At 33.3% G+C, this 18,293-nt stretch overlaps 1 pseudogene; it reads right to left on the bottom strand.

The window, feature by feature from the left end:
- Positions 1-18,293, bottom strand: part of LOC106464324 — a 75,866-nt pseudogene that overhangs the window by 51,441 nt on the left and 6,132 nt on the right.

The following is an 18,293-nucleotide window of genomic DNA, read 5'->3' as shown; positions in this document are numbered from 1 at the left end:
TACTTTTTCCAAGTTTTGGGTTAACTTTTTAAATATTTTTTAAACGTTTTATCTTTTTTTTAAAGTTCGTGACTCTTCCAGATTTGTGACTACACCGTTATCTTAATACATTGTGAAAATTGGTTTTACATGTAGTGCTATTATTACTTGGAAACTATATTCATACTCATTAACACCGAGTTAATTTTATTTACCTGTATATCTTTTTCAAATGGTTTTATACCATAATACACTAATCAGATAATACTTCAAACATTACATATACTTATAGCTTGGTAGTTTACTCCTAATGTAAGAAATGATAAATTCTATAACACGGATTCAAACCAGAATGATAAAAAAAAAGAAACATTTTCCAAGGAACATCAAATTAATCTATTACATCCTGGAATGACAATGATATACAAGATTTTGTTTAACAGTTAATAACATTTTTCTTCATTCACTTTCAGCCTGTTATCTCCATCTTTTCCATTATTTTCAAATATACAGTAATTAAAGAAAATCACTCTTTACAGACTTAAACTCAAAATCTAATTAAAGAACTTTATCATTGATGCATGTGAATAAACTTGATATCAAAACATAGTATATAATTTAAATTCTTATATATATATATGTTTTAATTTAAAAAGGAAATATTTATATAAATTCTCATTTTAAATTTCTCTGTGTTATATAATATGTCTCTGCTCTTAAATCTCCATTCAGATTTTCTTTCTTCCCTTACGTGGGTTTCAGAATGTTCATCAATTAGAATCATCAATTATAGACAGGATACTGACAGGATAGAATTTAAAATAAGAGCCTCCCACTTTATTTTCTAAGATATCAATAAATTTGTTACACTCACCATAGAAGCTCCTCCCAAGACTCCATGCTTTTAAATTACACATTTATTAGAAAGGGCATTTTGTGAACTACATGGTTATTACATCTTTATTTTGTACCATTGAAATGCACCATTTCCTAGTAGACTTTATGACCTAGTTGTTTAATCTAGTTAAAGAGTAGTTAGAAAATGAGATAAATTAAAGTAGTTTCGGGACATTCTGTTTTACTGTTTGTGTTTTAAAATACATATTTGAAAGCTACATGTATCATTAATAATTCCTTGGGCAAACACACACACTTACAAAATACAAGGATTATAAAAGAAAGTAGCAAATCACTTGAGTACAAAATGGCCTCAATGCCTAAAGTAAGTGCTAAATTTCTTGTTTTAATTATATTTCTTGTTATTGTTAAATACTTTTTAACAAACGTAACTAAAATGCAAAACTTATTAGGTTAGATAAGTTAAATTTTTCAAAAATTAAATACGATTTGTCTATGGGATACACATGCAAAATGATCAGGAGTTATGGAATTTTAGTACTTTGTTTATTGTAACTTAAGCTATGCTTTTTTGTTGTAGACTTGATGCCTTGGAATTAATGGTGCAGTTGGATGAGGATTCTTGATACTTTAGACCTACATCTAATGCAAACATTCTGTTGTTTTATTATTTGCAACTCACATGTATATTAATTATGAGATATGTAAAAAAAAAAGTGTTCAGTGACATGTGTTGTGTTATATATTTCTAATTTAAGATTGTGAATCACAAACGTGTGTGTAACAATATATATGTTATTTAATTTTTATTGTTATATCCAAAATAAATGTGTTGGAAAGTTGCACATGTGAATACATTTGTTGAATGTCTGACAGTAATGATAAAGATTTTTTGCACATAAATGATTACTTGCAGAAAATCTTTTCTGCTTTACATTTTACAATGAGAATGTTGGGAAGTTTCATTGTTTTTTTTAAAATTATAAACAAGAACTTGACAAAAAAAAACATCAATGAAGAAATAAAAAGTGAATCAGACTGCTGTAATTTTAGTTAAAGGGTGCAACATAGGCACTGTTGCTTCTATAGGCAGGAAATATGTGTATTTATTGATGTAGATGGATACCATCATACTGTTTTCTCATCAATACATTACAACTTGGCTAGAAAAACTAAACCGGTGTTCTAATTCACAATGTGTTAGTACTTTAGTTCTAACTACTGGAATAATACTTTATTCTTAAAATAGTTTTTACTACTTAATAACGTTGCTGCCAATTTTATCTTCTGATAATTTATTCTACATTCTGACAATCAGAACCTTTCGCAACCAAACAATACTCCTAAAAGGGATTATGTTAAACACCTTCTCATAAACATTCACAAAAACAATACATCCTTAGTATTTCATTTCTTGATTGTAATCTACAATGAATAACCTTTCAAGTCATCAACACCAACCTCCATATGCTGCTTAGACACAACTACAGATTAACTATTGCTTGTTAAAACGTTCATCCTTTATAAAAGTTTGACATCAACCTTCACAAAATAAGTCTTCTAAGTGACTTACATAATCTTTTAAAATAACTACTTTCAACATCAATTTTAACACAAAAAATGGTGTTTTTTATGGATCAGATGGTGTCTTCTTAAGTTTCCAGCTTGTGTAAATGTTCTTCCACATATTTGACAACTATAAGGTCTCACTCCTGTGTGAATCACCTGATGGTCTTTTAAGTGGCTGCTCACTCTGAATTTTTTCCACAAGTATTACAACAGTATGGTCTTTCTCCTGTGTGAATTAAATGATGGGTTCGTAAACTACCAGCATGGGCAAAACTTCTATCACACAGTTCACAAATGTAGGTTTTCTCTTTTAATTTAATATGTTTCTCCCCTCTTAGGGAGACTCCAGCTTTTAGTTTGCTAATTTTCCATGACTTATCATTTTCTTCCTCACCCTCATTGTCAAATTCAATCTCACTTCCAGATAAAATGGAAATAATGTCATGCTCTGCTGACATGCTGGGCGATTCATTCTTCACAACATTTTGTTCCTGTAAAAAAAGAAAGAAGTATTTATAGATTCACTATCTCAGAAAATTTGTGATAACTATTAGAATTTGTAACAGCACAGATTCTAAGTGAAAAAACAAATGACTGAGGACAAATTAATTATTATGAAACACAAAAAATGATATACTCATAAGAAATAAAATGAGTTTCAAACAGATATGTATAACAGAAATAAGAATCCGCCAGGCTAAAACAAATGGAGATTAATGGCAAGCACAGACGAGCCATGATCAGCACCACAGTTTGGAAAGAGGGGTGAGGGAGGAGAGAAAAGTGTTATATTTAATGGAAATCTTGTGCATTTTGACTTAATATTTAGATATTGACACTGAATTAATATTAACATTACTGCTTTTAAAATGTGTACCTCTCCTTTATTTGTGCACTACTAACAGCAGAAAAAAAACACGTTTCACAACAGGAGTTTAATTCTTTTAAGAATGTTCATATTTCAATCTGATGTGTGTTTTTTTCAGATAAGGACCTTTAATTTTTCCATGTACCTTGAGTGTATTTTCATCATAGACTTTCATCACAATTTTCAATAACAATAACACGCATGCACTAGTTCTAACATGGCACCAAACTATTGAGCAGAGTTGAGCATGATTGAGAAAGACTGTTTGCAATTGGTCAAGCAGACTTTCACACTAAAGTGTTTACTTCCAGGACTTGTCACAAAGGTTTTCTGTAGCATATGCAAAATATTGTAATTTTTTCACCTTCATCTCAAATAATATTGTAAGTTTTTTATCATCAGACCTTGTGAATGGCCAGTAGAGTAAACCAAAAAAAAAGGGGGGGGGAATCTGCTGATTAACAGGATATTCTCATCCATGTTATATGTGAATGCTCAGAATTAACTGAAAGTTACTGAAATGGATAACCTGCTTGGTGAACTGTCAAACATATAACATTTTGATTCATTCCCTTATTGGTTAATTTTCACATAAATACTTTGTTCACCAAAATCCCTGTAAAAGAGATACTATCCATCACTTAACAGAAATAAAAAGCTGATGGATCTATTGACCTGCTGTAACATGCTTTTCATTGATACCACTTAAGAGTTGATTACCCTATGCACAGCAATATCTATTTTCAATTACAAGATGAATTATTTTTAACAAACTAAAGGTATTGATGATGAGTCCCTTATCTCCTCTATTCTTAGTGACATCTACATGAAGAACTTCTAAAACCTCATTGTAACTCGTCCAAAAACCACCAAAACTATAGAAAAATTCAATAGCTAACACTTCTGTGATCTGATCATTTCTTGACGCATCTTAAAATTACACCTATCAATTAAAAAACAGCCATTCTCTTTCCTTCATTGATATCCTGCTTCATGTCAAGATTACAATCTTACAAAATTGGCACATGCAGTTTAAATATCTCAACTTTAAATCAAATCAATCTCAAGTTGTCAAAACATTTCCTGTCTTTACACAAGACAATAAAATTCTGCATCAGCTTTTCTCTTTGCATTGAATTAACGCATCTCAAAATAACATTCTAAGCTAATAGATATTCAAATAATTTCATTAGAGGAGCCTATATAATTACATAAACATTAAAAAAAACATATAAAAACCATAAAACAGGATCACAGTACTATTTATTCCAAAAATATGTTCAAAATTCAGAAATACACAAAAAAAGTCTGTATTCAAACTTATTTTAATGTTGAAAAGACATTACAAGACTCTTAATCCATGTAAAGCACCTGCTCTAATCATCTGTCAACAAATGATTCTTAATCCATGTATTGTAAAGAACCTTCTCTAATCATCTGTCAACAAAAAGTCTTAACCCATGTAAAACACCTGTAATCACCTGTCTTACAAATATTCTTTATCCATGTAAAGTACTTGTAATCACATGTGAACAAAAGTATCATAACCCATGTAAAGCACCTGTAATCACCTGTCTTACAAATATTCTTTATCCATGTAAAGCACCTCTAATCATATGTCAGCAAAAGTATTCTTAACCCTTGTAAAGCACCTCTAATCATATGTCAACAAATATATTCTTAACCCATGTAAAGCACTTCTAGTCATATGTTAGCAAAAGAGGTTATTTAGAAATATCATTTTCATGTGGAGCTTCATATGTAGGTATGACACTTAAAACTATGTCTCAAAAGAACATAAAAACATTCTGGTTGTTTAATGAAAACTAACATATCAACTATTGTAAAATATGTAGGCTTAGCTACTAAACACATTTTAACTTATCACAGCTGAATCTTCTACTGTTCAAAAGCATAATATATGCAGAAAAACAGTGATATTGATCCATAATAATAACATAGGTGGCTTTCTTGTCACAATTCACATGATAAACAAATGCAATTAATTTAAAATAATGTTGAAAGACCTCTAGTTGATTGCTCTCCATCAATAACATGTATTTGCAAGAAAAAACTGTACAAACAGCATGTGCAATAGCACTAAAATTTCCATAACTAAAACATGATTACATATAAACAAGATTCTACGTAATAAAATAAAAATTTTTTCTTAAACATGAAGAGAGAATGGTTTTTGTAAGCTTGAATTTCATACTAAAGCTACTTTTATTTATCTATTTACATCCAATTATTTTTATGTTAATATAATCATCGAAAAGGACTTAAACACACTTTTCATACATGCAAAAAAACTCACAACTCTGGAACACAACACAAAATTTTACCTCTACTCTTTCAGCACTTGTTCTCTCAACTTCAAGCGTTGAAAAGTCATTTTTTTTGGCCTTTGATTCATGTATACTTCTCTTCAAGTCCATCTGAGAATACAGCAATTTCTCTTTTAAAATTGTGTCTAAACAGCTTTCATTAAAGATGTTTTTTGTATAATCTGTAAAAAAAAACATTAATAGTTTAAAATAATTAGCATCTTATTCCTATTTGGAAGTAAGTTAACAATATGTAATCTGTAGAATTACACATGTTCTAATGAAAAAACTAGATAAAACATTCATTACATAAACAAGAATGTATAACTTTTTATCATGGAATTTTTAATGTTCTCTTTAAACACTTTACTGCTTATATTATAGACAATTTCCAATAATTTACAGTTTAAACAAATAAATAAATACTATGGTAGATAAATACTTCATGTTCAAAATTATGGGCACAAACATAAAATATTACATATCCAACAATGTGTGCAGTATGATGGTTGTCACCACTGAAGTAAAACCAATCTAAATAATTGTGCAAGCATACTATTACGTCTCCGTTTGTTAATTGATTTTTCCGTAACTTCGTTCCAACGAAACTTTAATGACACAAGTCTTTACTTAATAAAATTGGTTTATTCTTTCCGAATATAACTTTACGATACACTTAATTTCAACAATCGTGCTAAAATAAACAATATAACGAACGAACGTTAACTTCAACAATACCCTGTGACTGCAGTTCAATTACTCACTATCTACTTACACATTACATTCTTCCCCGTCACGTTGTCACCCTCTTTTATATACCAGACTACCCTATATCTAGTAATTGCTAGAGCATTCGCCAAGGTACAGGATAGTTCTAGAAACTAGAGGACGTGAGAATAGTCACGTGATCTCGATGACGCAACAATACACTATATATATAAAATTCTTCTTTGTAAAAATTTCTCTTAACAAGAAAAAAATTTACCTAAATTATGATTTTTAGTAAAATTTATAGCAAGAATATGGAAAAAGTTTTTATTTCTATAGAAAAATATATGATGATGATTTACAAATTATAAAAGCATAACCACTATTTCAACTGTTTAAATTTCATCCACATTTGTCTTTATCACACTGTTGATATTTGTATAACAGTATTGTTTTCTCACACAAATACACCAAGCAGAAAAATGTCCAACTCTGGACTACAACACAAAATTTTACCTATACTCCTTCTGCACTTGCTCTCTCAACTTCAAGTGTTGAAAAGTCATCTTTTCTGGACTTTGTTTCATGTATACTTCTCTTAAAGTACTAATATAATTTACTAATTTTTAAAAAATATGTATGCTGACACTGTCATTCTGATTAATAAAACAAAACATTTACTTAGGAATAACAAATTTGAAATACCAGGTTTTCAGAAATGGAATTGTAATAACCGAATATTTCTTTCAGTCTGTTAAACAGCGATTTTATAAAGAATAGCCACTTTCTTGGATTATTTGTAGTGTTCATTATAGAACTGTAAACAGTTTTTTTTCCCCCAAAGATGTCAGATTCTAACAAAATTTGATAGAATGTGTGTACTAAGTTTCTTTTTTAAGTTTCCAGACTGAATAAAAAATACCCTTTTCTAATCTTAACAGTGCAAGTCTTCACCATCGATTGAGAAACTTTTTTAAATAAAAGACTGATTTTACTTTTCATAATCACATGCTCTCCCACAGACATTAAAGTGGCATGTTTTTTAAATGCTTTCCCACAGACACTACAGGGGCATGTTTTTTAAATGCTCTCCCACAGACTTTACAGGGGCATGTTTTTTAAACGCTCTCCCATAGACATTACAGGGGCATGTGTTTTAAATGCTCTCCCACAGACATTACAGGGGTATTTTTTTTTAAATAATCTCCCAAACACACTAAAGGGGCATGTTTTTTTCTATTAATGTAGTAACAGATAATATTTTACAAAACTGCCAAATATGATTTTTTTTCTTAACTGTCACAGAAGAATGAACTCTCTTCCATATCAATCAAGCTGTGAATTTTAAACTTTCAAGTGTTTGTAATAATTTATTACGTATTTCACAAACATAAGCTTTACACATTTTAATTCTTCATCAAACTTTCATCTAAAATTGAAACAATGTCATACTTTCCTGATAACCTTGACATTTATTTTTCAGTGATACTTTTCTGTAAAAGTACAACAGAAAAAATTAAAATATGGCACATAAACAAAGGTGTAATCGGGCCAGTACTTCAAGTTGAGAATTCAGAATAATGCGAAAAATTTTAAGAGAATAGCAACTCTCAAGAGCTACAAAAAATATATCTGTCCTGAGTATTACAAGTTGCTGCATGAAGTTTACTAAATGATGTTCAGACTTACATTTTTTCTTCTGGAAAAACAATACACTTTCAAAAACATACATTAACTATTCCATAATTCTTCACCTACACCACATAAGTGCTTTGTAAAATTATAATACAATGATATCATATGAGACATGTAGTTCTAAAAAAATGAGTTAAAATGACATTCTGTCAACTACAATTTACATAAATCTTGATGATGAATAATTGAACCTAACTGTTGTTCTAGAATAGCACTATATATTTTAATATAGAATGTCATGCTAAAAGTTGAAAAGCAGTTTGTACTATAATTTCCAAGATCCTCCTAGGTGTCTTGTACTATAATGTCCAAAATCATCACAGGTGACATGTACTATAATGTCCAAAATCATCCCAAGTGACATGTACTATAATGTCCAAAATCATCACAGGTGACATGTACTATAATGTCCAAAATCATCCCAAGTGACATGGACTATAATGTCCAAAATCATCCCAAGTGACATGTACTATAATGTCCAACATCATCCCAAGTGACACGTACTATAATGCCCAAAATCATCCCAAGTGACATGTACTACAATGTTCATGATCATCTTCAGTGACTTGTACTGTAATTTCCATGATTACCTTCAGTGATTAGTACTATAACATTCATGCTCTTACTAAATGACTTGTACTATAATGTTCTATTGTTAGTCATTACACCCAGAAGCTTTCAGCAATCAAACATTTAATGCACTTAAACACTATTCTATTACACATATTTTCATAAATATTCATATCCCATTTCTCAAAGACAACCAATAATTTTCCACATGGTCACTCTACGTGAACTTTTTCCATACGTTAAAAAAATGATTTGAATGATTTCTAAAGTATACAATAACTTCAGCATGAAAAACAATCTTTCTTGTGAATCAAATGGTGTCTTTTCAAGTTTCCAGCTCGTGTAAATCTTCTCCCACAAATCTGACAACTATAAGGCCTGATGCCAGTGTGGATCAGCTGATGGCCTTTTAAGTTGCTGCTTATTCTGAATTTCTTTCCATAAATAGTACAACAGTATGGCTTTTCTCCTGTGTGAATTAAATAATGAGTTCTCAAGCTTCCAGAACTGGCAAAACTTCTATCACAGAGATCACAAATATAAGTTCTCTATTTATGGTAATAAAATTGTTTCTTTCTTCAGAGACTCCAACTTTTAGTTCATAGTTTTTCATCAAGGCTTCATCCTCAAGGTGATTCTCGGTTGATATCTCATACTCTTTTGACCACACAGATGCTTCAACTTTTACAAGGAGATCCTTTGCCTAAGCAGAAAAAGAAGTATTCATACATTAACTGCTTACTTTCCACTCAAAAAATTTACTGCTTCTAGAAAGCAATATCTTTCTGAATACATCTATAAACATACAAAACCTATAACATGAAATAATAAAATTCAAACAAGGACATATCTCTGGATGGACAGGGTTAAACGTACAAAGATTTATTTGTACATTAAGCTTCTATTGCTATTCTATACTGTATTCTATGATATGTCAATTCTTAAAAAGATCTTAAAAATTAATGAAACACTTTTCCAAGAATATGCACTGTGTAAGCTACAGTAGGTTCTAAACTAGGTTGCAGTTTCATGCTATTGACTCCTATCTATAAAAGAGGCAGGAATATGCAAATCAAAAACTATTCCGTACATGTAAACTTCAAGTATGTTAAGTTCCCTCATGACGAAAAAAAAAGAGCTACAAATCTTAAATATAAAAATAATTTTACGGTTAATACCTTTCCTTAATAATTTGGCAAAATGGGGCATACAAAAAGGAAATGGCAAACATCTCTCTCACAGCTTTTAAATTTTTAGAAAGTTAACATTTTCCTACACTGGAAATATATTTCCGATAAATACTTACCTCCTCTCACATAATCGCTTTCCTCGATTTGTGCTGCCCTCTATATGCACAATTTTTGCCCACTACTAGCCTTGATGCTTCCAACTACTCTCACGTGTTTACATTTGGTATAGTTGCAAATGAGCATGTTACAACCCTCCACCAATAGGAGTGCAACACACCCTCCAAGTGCAGCTGACTCCCTCTGTACTGTAAAGTATTATCATCACTTTCGAGATTAGGCAAAAAAGATGCACCTGAGGATGGTTGGAAAGTGTGAGAAGAGGTTGGTATATATTAGAAATAGATTTTCAGTGTAGGAAAATTAACTTCCCACATGATACGTTACCTCTACTCATATAATAGCTAGAATCCCACATTGAAATGGTGGAGGGACTGGTGTAAAAGTTACCAAAATCAGCACTCTTTGGAAAGTGCAAAACAAGAACCCATGGACTGTGATACTCTAATGATCAAACCTGTGAGAGACTGCACTCCATCTGTACCAGTTATACTCTTTGATGTTGTCAAGTTATGTGTTGCTAAATCAGGCAGAAAAGATGCTCGTCCGATCTGTAATCGGATGCGTCAGATGGCGTAGAGTGGCTAGGGCATGTCAGACCATATTCGATGGGTCAACTCAATTCCAAAACCAGGCAGCACTGGGTATTTGTCTACCTGTGCATGGTAGGAGGATAGTCCTAACTGTTTTCACCTCAATACCAGGGAGAAACAACTTCTGTTCTGATAACCCAGACAGGTCAAGTGTGCAGACCCAGTACATAACCAACAGAAGGCCACACAGGAACCCGACATCCAGGAAATGGCAGGAATGGGGAATGCAAATGTGGTGGGTGAACTCCAGTCCTAAATCAGGTAGCATCAGGAATTGTTTGTCCAGTCCACGGTAGGAGAAGAGCCCCCACTAACTACTCATGTGAGGATTTGTGTTGACTGGTCCTATGCTAATCCAACACCAGACCAACCAGGAACTGACATCCAGGTAGCAGCAGGATGGGGGAAAGCCATCCAAAAGAGTGAACTGTATGTGGTGGATTCATACTGTCCAAAACCAGGTGGCATTGTGTATTTTTCTTCCAGTCTGCAGTAGGAGGAGAGTACTCACCATTTACACCAACAGAACATACTGCTCTATTCTCGACTGGGTGGAATTAGTCACACTCAGGAGGAAGCCTTGATGGTCCACCACCCCAGTGGCTAGGACTCCCATACTCCACTGGAAGAGGGAGGTAACAATGTGGTGGGGAGTTTGGAGGAATGTAATACTGTAAAACAGTGCAATGGGTGACCACAAAAACCCTAATTCAAAAAAAAAGACCAGTCCTAGCATATTCAACAAGGACAAGAGGGATGGCAGTGATCCCAACACTGCTTTACTTATTTTAGTCTATGAGTTGGTACAATCCCTATTTATGAAGCAAGATACCATGAAGCAATCTCTAGTGGTCTTGTGGAACACCCCATCTTTTCAGTGAATGTGATAGAACTCTATGTCCATATGGTGTGGATTGAAAGTTAAGTATACCTGGAAAGGCACCACTCACCTCAAAGTGGGATTCCGGGAGGTAGAAAGGGGCCACTGAAAGTAAGAGATAAAAAAGTGATAACTTACCCATTTAGAGCCTATATGGGGTATGGAGAATAGCGATGGGTAGAAAGTGATAGTCAGATAAAGAAGAGACAGCCAAATGATGCAAACATGTGAGGTGTAGCCCAAATGCCAGTCTGCATGATCTCCTTTAATGGATGTGACAAGCAAGAAGATGAACTTGCTGAGATTAGGCCCAGTGTTAAAAAAGAAAAGTGAATGAGACCAAGTGCCTCCTTGTTGACTGATATAAGAGACTATGATCAAATTGTCAGAATGGATCATGACCAGGTGTTCATGTATTAAAGGCAGGAAATGAACTAATGCCCAATGAATAACCAGGAGCTCCAAAAAGTTGATGAGTTGGTCAGATTCGTCCTCTGACCAACTACCAGATATCTCCTGAGAATTTAAGTATGCCCCCCCCCCATCCTGTAAGACAAGCATCTGTAAAGAGATTAAGATTTGGATGGGGAGGAGGAAGAGAAACATTAGCTAAGGTGTTTTCCCTGTTGAGTCACTAGGCAATATCAACTTGGAGGGTGGAAGAAAGAAAAATGGAGGATTCGAAGAGATCTAAAACAAGGTTCTGTGGATTGGGCAACACTAAACAAAAGCAACTAATGTGTGCATGACCCCAAGGAACAAGGGTTTCCATGAAAGCCCAAGTGCCCAAAAGAAAGAAATCCTTGCATGTAGGAAGAGAAGGCTGGGCCCTGTTGAGGTAAGTTTTGAAAGACAACCCCAGATGAATAAGATACTGGATGAGAGTGACATTGGACTTATTCAGTTTGACAAGCCACCCCAAACAAGCTACCTTTTGAAGGAGGAAATGGGTATGGTTGTGAGAAAGTTGTTGGGAAGGAGCCAAAAAGAGTCAGTCATCCATGTAATGGTGAAACTGCAGTCCCAAATCGTAAATATGATGGGCAAAGGCTCTGACTACACGACAGAAGGCATACGGTGCTGATGCCAGACTGAATGGTAGTGTGTGGAATAGAAACACCTGACCCCCATGAACATACTTAAGGATGCAGGAGAAATACTAATATGAAGGTAAGCATCCAAAACATCAACCTTGGTCATCCAAAGATCTGGAGTGAATGACCATCTGAGGGTGAGAAAAGACTCCAAGGTGAAACATGGGAGGTTGATGAAGCAGTTGAGGTTTGAGACATCAAAAACAAGATGCTAATCCCTGTTTTCTTAGGGACAGTGAATAGATGGGAATAAAATACTGAGAAGGGTGAAACACTTTTTCTATAGCATCCTTCCCCATGAAATCCCAAACTGCTTCAGAGTGATGCTGGCAAAAAAGTGGATCCCGAGGAGGAGGGAAATGGGAACTGGAGATGATGGATGAAGAGTGGAGAAATGAAGAAACAATTCTTCTGCAAGCACTTGAAAAACCCAAGAACCTGTAGCAAAAGGATGCCACAGATGACAAAACCTGGCCAATACATCTTCATGGTGCCAGAACCCAAGGGTAGTCATCAACAATACTGGTATCTGAAATGGCAATGATGGGCAATCTGACAACTCGCAGCTGACACAGTGGAAGGTGGTACCAGTAGAGGGAAAGATGTTGGAGGGCAAGAAACAGAAACAGGAGAGGATTGGGAAAGACGAGAAACAAGAGAGGAGATAAAGGAATGTTGGCATACAGCCTTCACCTGAGACTCTAAGGGACATCTCCAAAAACTGGCACAACAAAGGATCCAGGTGAAGGCCAAGCAGATAAGAAGCAGGCAGACACATGTGTGACAAAAGGGCATCCCTGCCAAGGTGATCTCAACAACAAAGCATCCACATATGGAAGGACAAGGCTGTGGAAGATAAATGCACCAACGTAGAGAAAAGAAGGCCATGCATATCTACCAAGAACCTCTCAGGGGAACAGTGGACAGCTTCAGAAAGGAAGTGAATAGATAATGGAGATTAGTCGTGAGGGTAAGACAAAGGCAAGAAAACTGGGCAGGGGAAAAACAAAGGGTAGTAGCAGGATTACAGCCCCATGCATGAATCAGTAATTCCAAAGTCTGAGAATCAAGAAAAGGAAACTCCAACCTATTGTATGCCAAAGCATGTAAGTTAGCCAAAGTTAGCAGTTGCTTAAGGAATTATTCAGCATAGACATGAATATCTGGTGAGGGGGAAAAAAACAAATAATTAGTTATCAGGCCAGAAGGAAGGAGTAATCATATGAAATAGGGGAAAGAAACAAAAGATAACAAACCTGAGAGATCATGTCCAAAAAGGCTGAGAAAGGACGTGGGAGATTAAGAGGGTTAGACCAGGAAAGACCAGCAAAAACAGGATGTGGAAATAGGCTGTCTAAGTCTTCCTCCTTAGGAACAGATTCTCTAGGAAATGAGAGATCCTACAGCAACTCAGGAGATGTTGCAGGCTGCAGGAAAACTCTAACTAAAAGTGTGAAGCCCAAAGACACAACAGTTTTAAGTGTGTCTTGATCAGTTGTGGCAAGATCCATACCAGAAGCCATAGATGTTAAATGAAATTGAGAGTTCATCATATGGAAAAGAAAAAGTTTCCAGAAGAAAAATAAAATATAAATGACAACAAACATAACATTGTCAAAAAGGTAGGAAAAATGAACAAAAAATGCAAAGTACCAAGTGAAAATTCAGATGACTGCGCAATCAATACAACCATTACTACTCTTTACCAACAAATAGCAGGATTCACCATCACCTTATAATGCCACACAACTGAAAGGGTAAGCATGCTCATTGATGGGTCTTGATTAAAATCATGTGCTTGATAGAGCATTTTAACAGTGAAACTTAACTAAATATCTTAACCTCAATCGAAAAATGTGTACAGCTACATTGTATTGATTCTCCCTATACCAAATCATCACCTCCATTAACCATTGGTAAAGTTGTTTTTAGTTTGCTCTTAAGATTTGTATTATGCAAATGTACTGTCAGATATTAACTTTGATCTAATTAGCAACTGATCAATGAAGTAATTTAATTCATGGTACATGGGAGTACCAGTATAGTGTTTACCCCTTTCATTATTTTTATGGGGTTAATTAGTTGTTTGAAGCATGACAAACAGCAAGTGTCTAAAGAATGGTAATTGGTTTTAAAATGTCTTGTAATAGCTTATCAGGATTAGACTATCGAACTTTGCTGACATGTTCCTATGTTCTTTCAGTTAAAATGCAACCAGTTTTGCCCATGTACAAGTTTACCATAATTTCACTGATTATACAATAACACAACATTTGAAGAAAAGAATTTAACATACACATATCATATCTCTAACATTACCTCACTAAGACTGCTTGCTTGAAATAGTAAATTTTACAACTTTCAACTTCCTCTTTTCTTCACCACCAATTATTTTAAACTTGCAAAAAACTGTTCATTTGACATTTTCATAAGTATATTTAAGAATTTTAACCATTATTTCTACATTACTTATACTCATCACTTTTTTTACCACAATATTTTGTAACTTAAAAATCAAAACTTTCAATAATTAACAAAACAAGTATAAAAATCTTTATTCTTTCTTTTCTAAAAGTAAAAGTACATAACAGTACCAAATTCAGTGCATAGTTTAATATCACAGAGGAAATATGTCAAATAAACCTACCCATCCAAAATAGAATTAACAAGCATGAAAGTAATCCAAAAAGGAACATAGAACATATCAAGTAAATTAACAGTGAATATGGTAAAGAAAAAACTAAATATACCACTCTCCATCAGAAGAAATGCCTATATATTCTTTTAATTTACTTTTCAAATGAAGCATTACTGAATTATCAGTGCTCAAAGTGGTGTCAGTGCTTGGGGAAATGAAGGCTATCTTGAAAAATAGCTCAATATTCAATCTTGATAAGTATTTCTAAAGTTGTTACAGTAGTAATAGCACTGAAAAAGATTTTATTAATATTTAAGAGTTTCCATAAATCCATGAGTCCAGGCAGGCATTTCAAGTTTTCATGGTGTATACCTTGAATTCATTGTGACAAATGCCCTTGTCTAGCCATTTTTTAACCCATCCTCTGACTTAAACAGATTTTTTTTTCTCTAAAACAATTTTGAAAAGTGTTGTGAGATGACATTCAAATTTATTTTTAGGATAATCAACAACATGTAATGAAAAATGAGTTGAAACAGCTTGCATTCTGTTCAGAGAAATCATAAATATCCATTCGAAACATCCTTACAAAGTGATGGTATGGAAAGCAATGATTTAAATACATGCCGATAAACCATACAATCACATTGTGGTGCACTTTAAGCACTGCTCTTTATACATTTCTTTCCTCACAAATTTTACTTTTCATTTAGGTTTCTTGAACTTCTAAATATGGCTCAAGTCACTAGCATTTCATTGATATTCCTTAATCAAAAACTTCCAATGAAAATTGGTGATATTCACTTACATCTTTCCACAAAGTAATTGGTCTTTTCTATAATTTTAAATTTAATTTAAACAAATTACTTAATTAACAACTTACAAATTTGTACATCTACCAACTTTATTTGTTTTCACATTTATTTAAAGTAATTTCAACATAAAAGTCTATAAAATCACTTCAGTAATCATCTATCTCCTATCAAAACCTTTAGTCTGTATAAAGCATGTAAGTATAAATCTCTCAAAACTAGCTCTCTTATCTATATGTAAAGAAAACACGAAAAGAACATCACTTGGAACATATTGAACATACCTTTCTACAAACATTTTCAGCTCTTCACACTATACACTTAAATTCTATATATATTTAGAAGAGTTTTAATATCCTCGGATGTAAAGTTCTACTAATTCATTTTACCTTCTCTGTAAACAACAAATTTAGTTTATATCTGGGGCAGGTACATGTAGTAATCCCAAAAAAAAGCAACTAAAATCAAATACATTACAATTAGTTCCTTTGACACATAGGTAAATAATATTATTAGATTTACTCTCATGTCATACAATAGCATAAAAAATTATTATTTTTTTAAGGAAAACTAGTAACATTAAATGACAGCAAGAGATGTTTTGATCCATCTAGGTTGTCCTATCCACTAAATTGAACTAAACTATTTACAAAAAAAAACCTTCAAAGCCAGCCCTTGTCACTTAAATAGTCATCAAGCTTTTCATTAATTACCCTTCAATCAACTGCATCCATCACATCCAAAGTCAAGCCAAGTCAAGATGTATTACTTGAAAATGACTTCTTCCCTGCCAAAATGTATAGTTTTGTCCCCTAGTCTTACCATTCTCACCAACAAATATAAAAAAAAATGATACTCAATACACTCAATTCCCTTCACAATCTTAAACATCTCAATCAAAACCCCTCTAACTCTTCTTTTTTCAAGAGAAAACAAGTTCAGAGATCTCATCTTATCCGCATATGATAATCTTTCCATCCCAGGTATCATCCTAGTGGACCTCCCCTGAACCATTTTCAACAATTCAATGTCCTTTTTGAGGTAAGGATCCCAAGACTGAACATAATACTCCAAAAGTGGCCTAGTCAGTCATCTATACAATGACATTATAATCTCTTTAGACTTGTATTCAATATTTCTGTTGATACAATCTAAAATCCTATTTGCCCTGCCACTAGCAACAGCACATTACTTGGATAGCTTAGGAGACTGATCAACCAGAACACTCAGAGATTTTTCTTCCATAACACTGTTAAGGTTATTCCCATTAAAATTATACTTATAATTCAAATTGTGATATATATCATATGAATTAAATTGCATTTATTATAATTAAAAGCCATCTGTCATTTATTCACCAAATTTACCAAATAATCCAAATCCTTTTGTACGGCAGTAACATTCTCCTTACAGCCAGCAACACCCAAAATTTTAATGTCATCAGCAAATTTAAATAATGTATGAACCATTACTTCATCTATGCCATTGATGTAAATCAAAAAGAGCAAAGGTTTTAACACTGAGCCCCGAGGTAACCCATTTGTAACAGTTTGATTAAACTCCATTTATAGCAACCCTCTGTTTTCTTCCATCTAGCCAGTTTTCTATCCAATAAGCCAACCTATCTTGAACACCTAAAGAAATAACTTTTAACAAGGCTTTCATGTGGCACTTTGTCAAATGCTTTCTGAAGATCCAGATATCCAAATCCACACCTATACCTTCATCTAGGTAAACAGTAATCTCTTCAAAAAATGTCAAAAGATTAGTGAGGCAAAATTTTCCCTTAGTGAAATCATGTTAACTATCCAAAAAAACCTTAAGCTTTGTTAAATGACTTTGCAAAGCATCTTTTTTCAGACTTTCAAAAACTTTTCCCACCATTAATGTAAGAGTAATAGGTATATAATTACTGGGACAATTTTTATCACCTCCCTTCAAAAGAGGAATAACATTAGCGAAATTCCAATTTTCTGGCATCTTCCCACTATTCAAGAACTTTCCATCTAGTAACTGTTCAGGTTGAGGAATATTTCTTAAATCTTCATTAGTAAAAACTGAAGAAAATAGATAATTTAATAACCCAACCATCACTTAGTTATCAGATATTAGCCTTCTGGTGTCATCTTTTAAAGGCCCTACTCCCATCCAGTGGCGTAGCAAGGGTTCTCAGCACCTGGGGGCAAAGACACTTTTGGCACCCCCACCTCTAAAATGTTTTGATCATTTGTTTTGTGATTCATTACCCCCTTGATGACAATAACATAAAGAATTAATTACCGCCTTACACAGGCCTAAAATAGTCACAATATAACATCTCACAATATCACAACTATAAACCTGAAACTAATGAAGTACAGCCTACGAGGTGTACTTACACATAATTTGTAAACCA

This window comes from Limulus polyphemus, unplaced genomic scaffold, assembly GCF_000517525.1.
Source record: "Limulus polyphemus unplaced genomic scaffold, Limulus_polyphemus-2.1.2 Scaffold1620, whole genome shotgun sequence".
Taxonomy (NCBI): domain Eukaryota; kingdom Metazoa; phylum Arthropoda; class Merostomata; order Xiphosura; family Limulidae; genus Limulus; species Limulus polyphemus.
The sequence above is the reverse complement of the archived record's forward strand: the minus strand, read 5'-3'. Positions and strand labels throughout refer to the sequence as shown.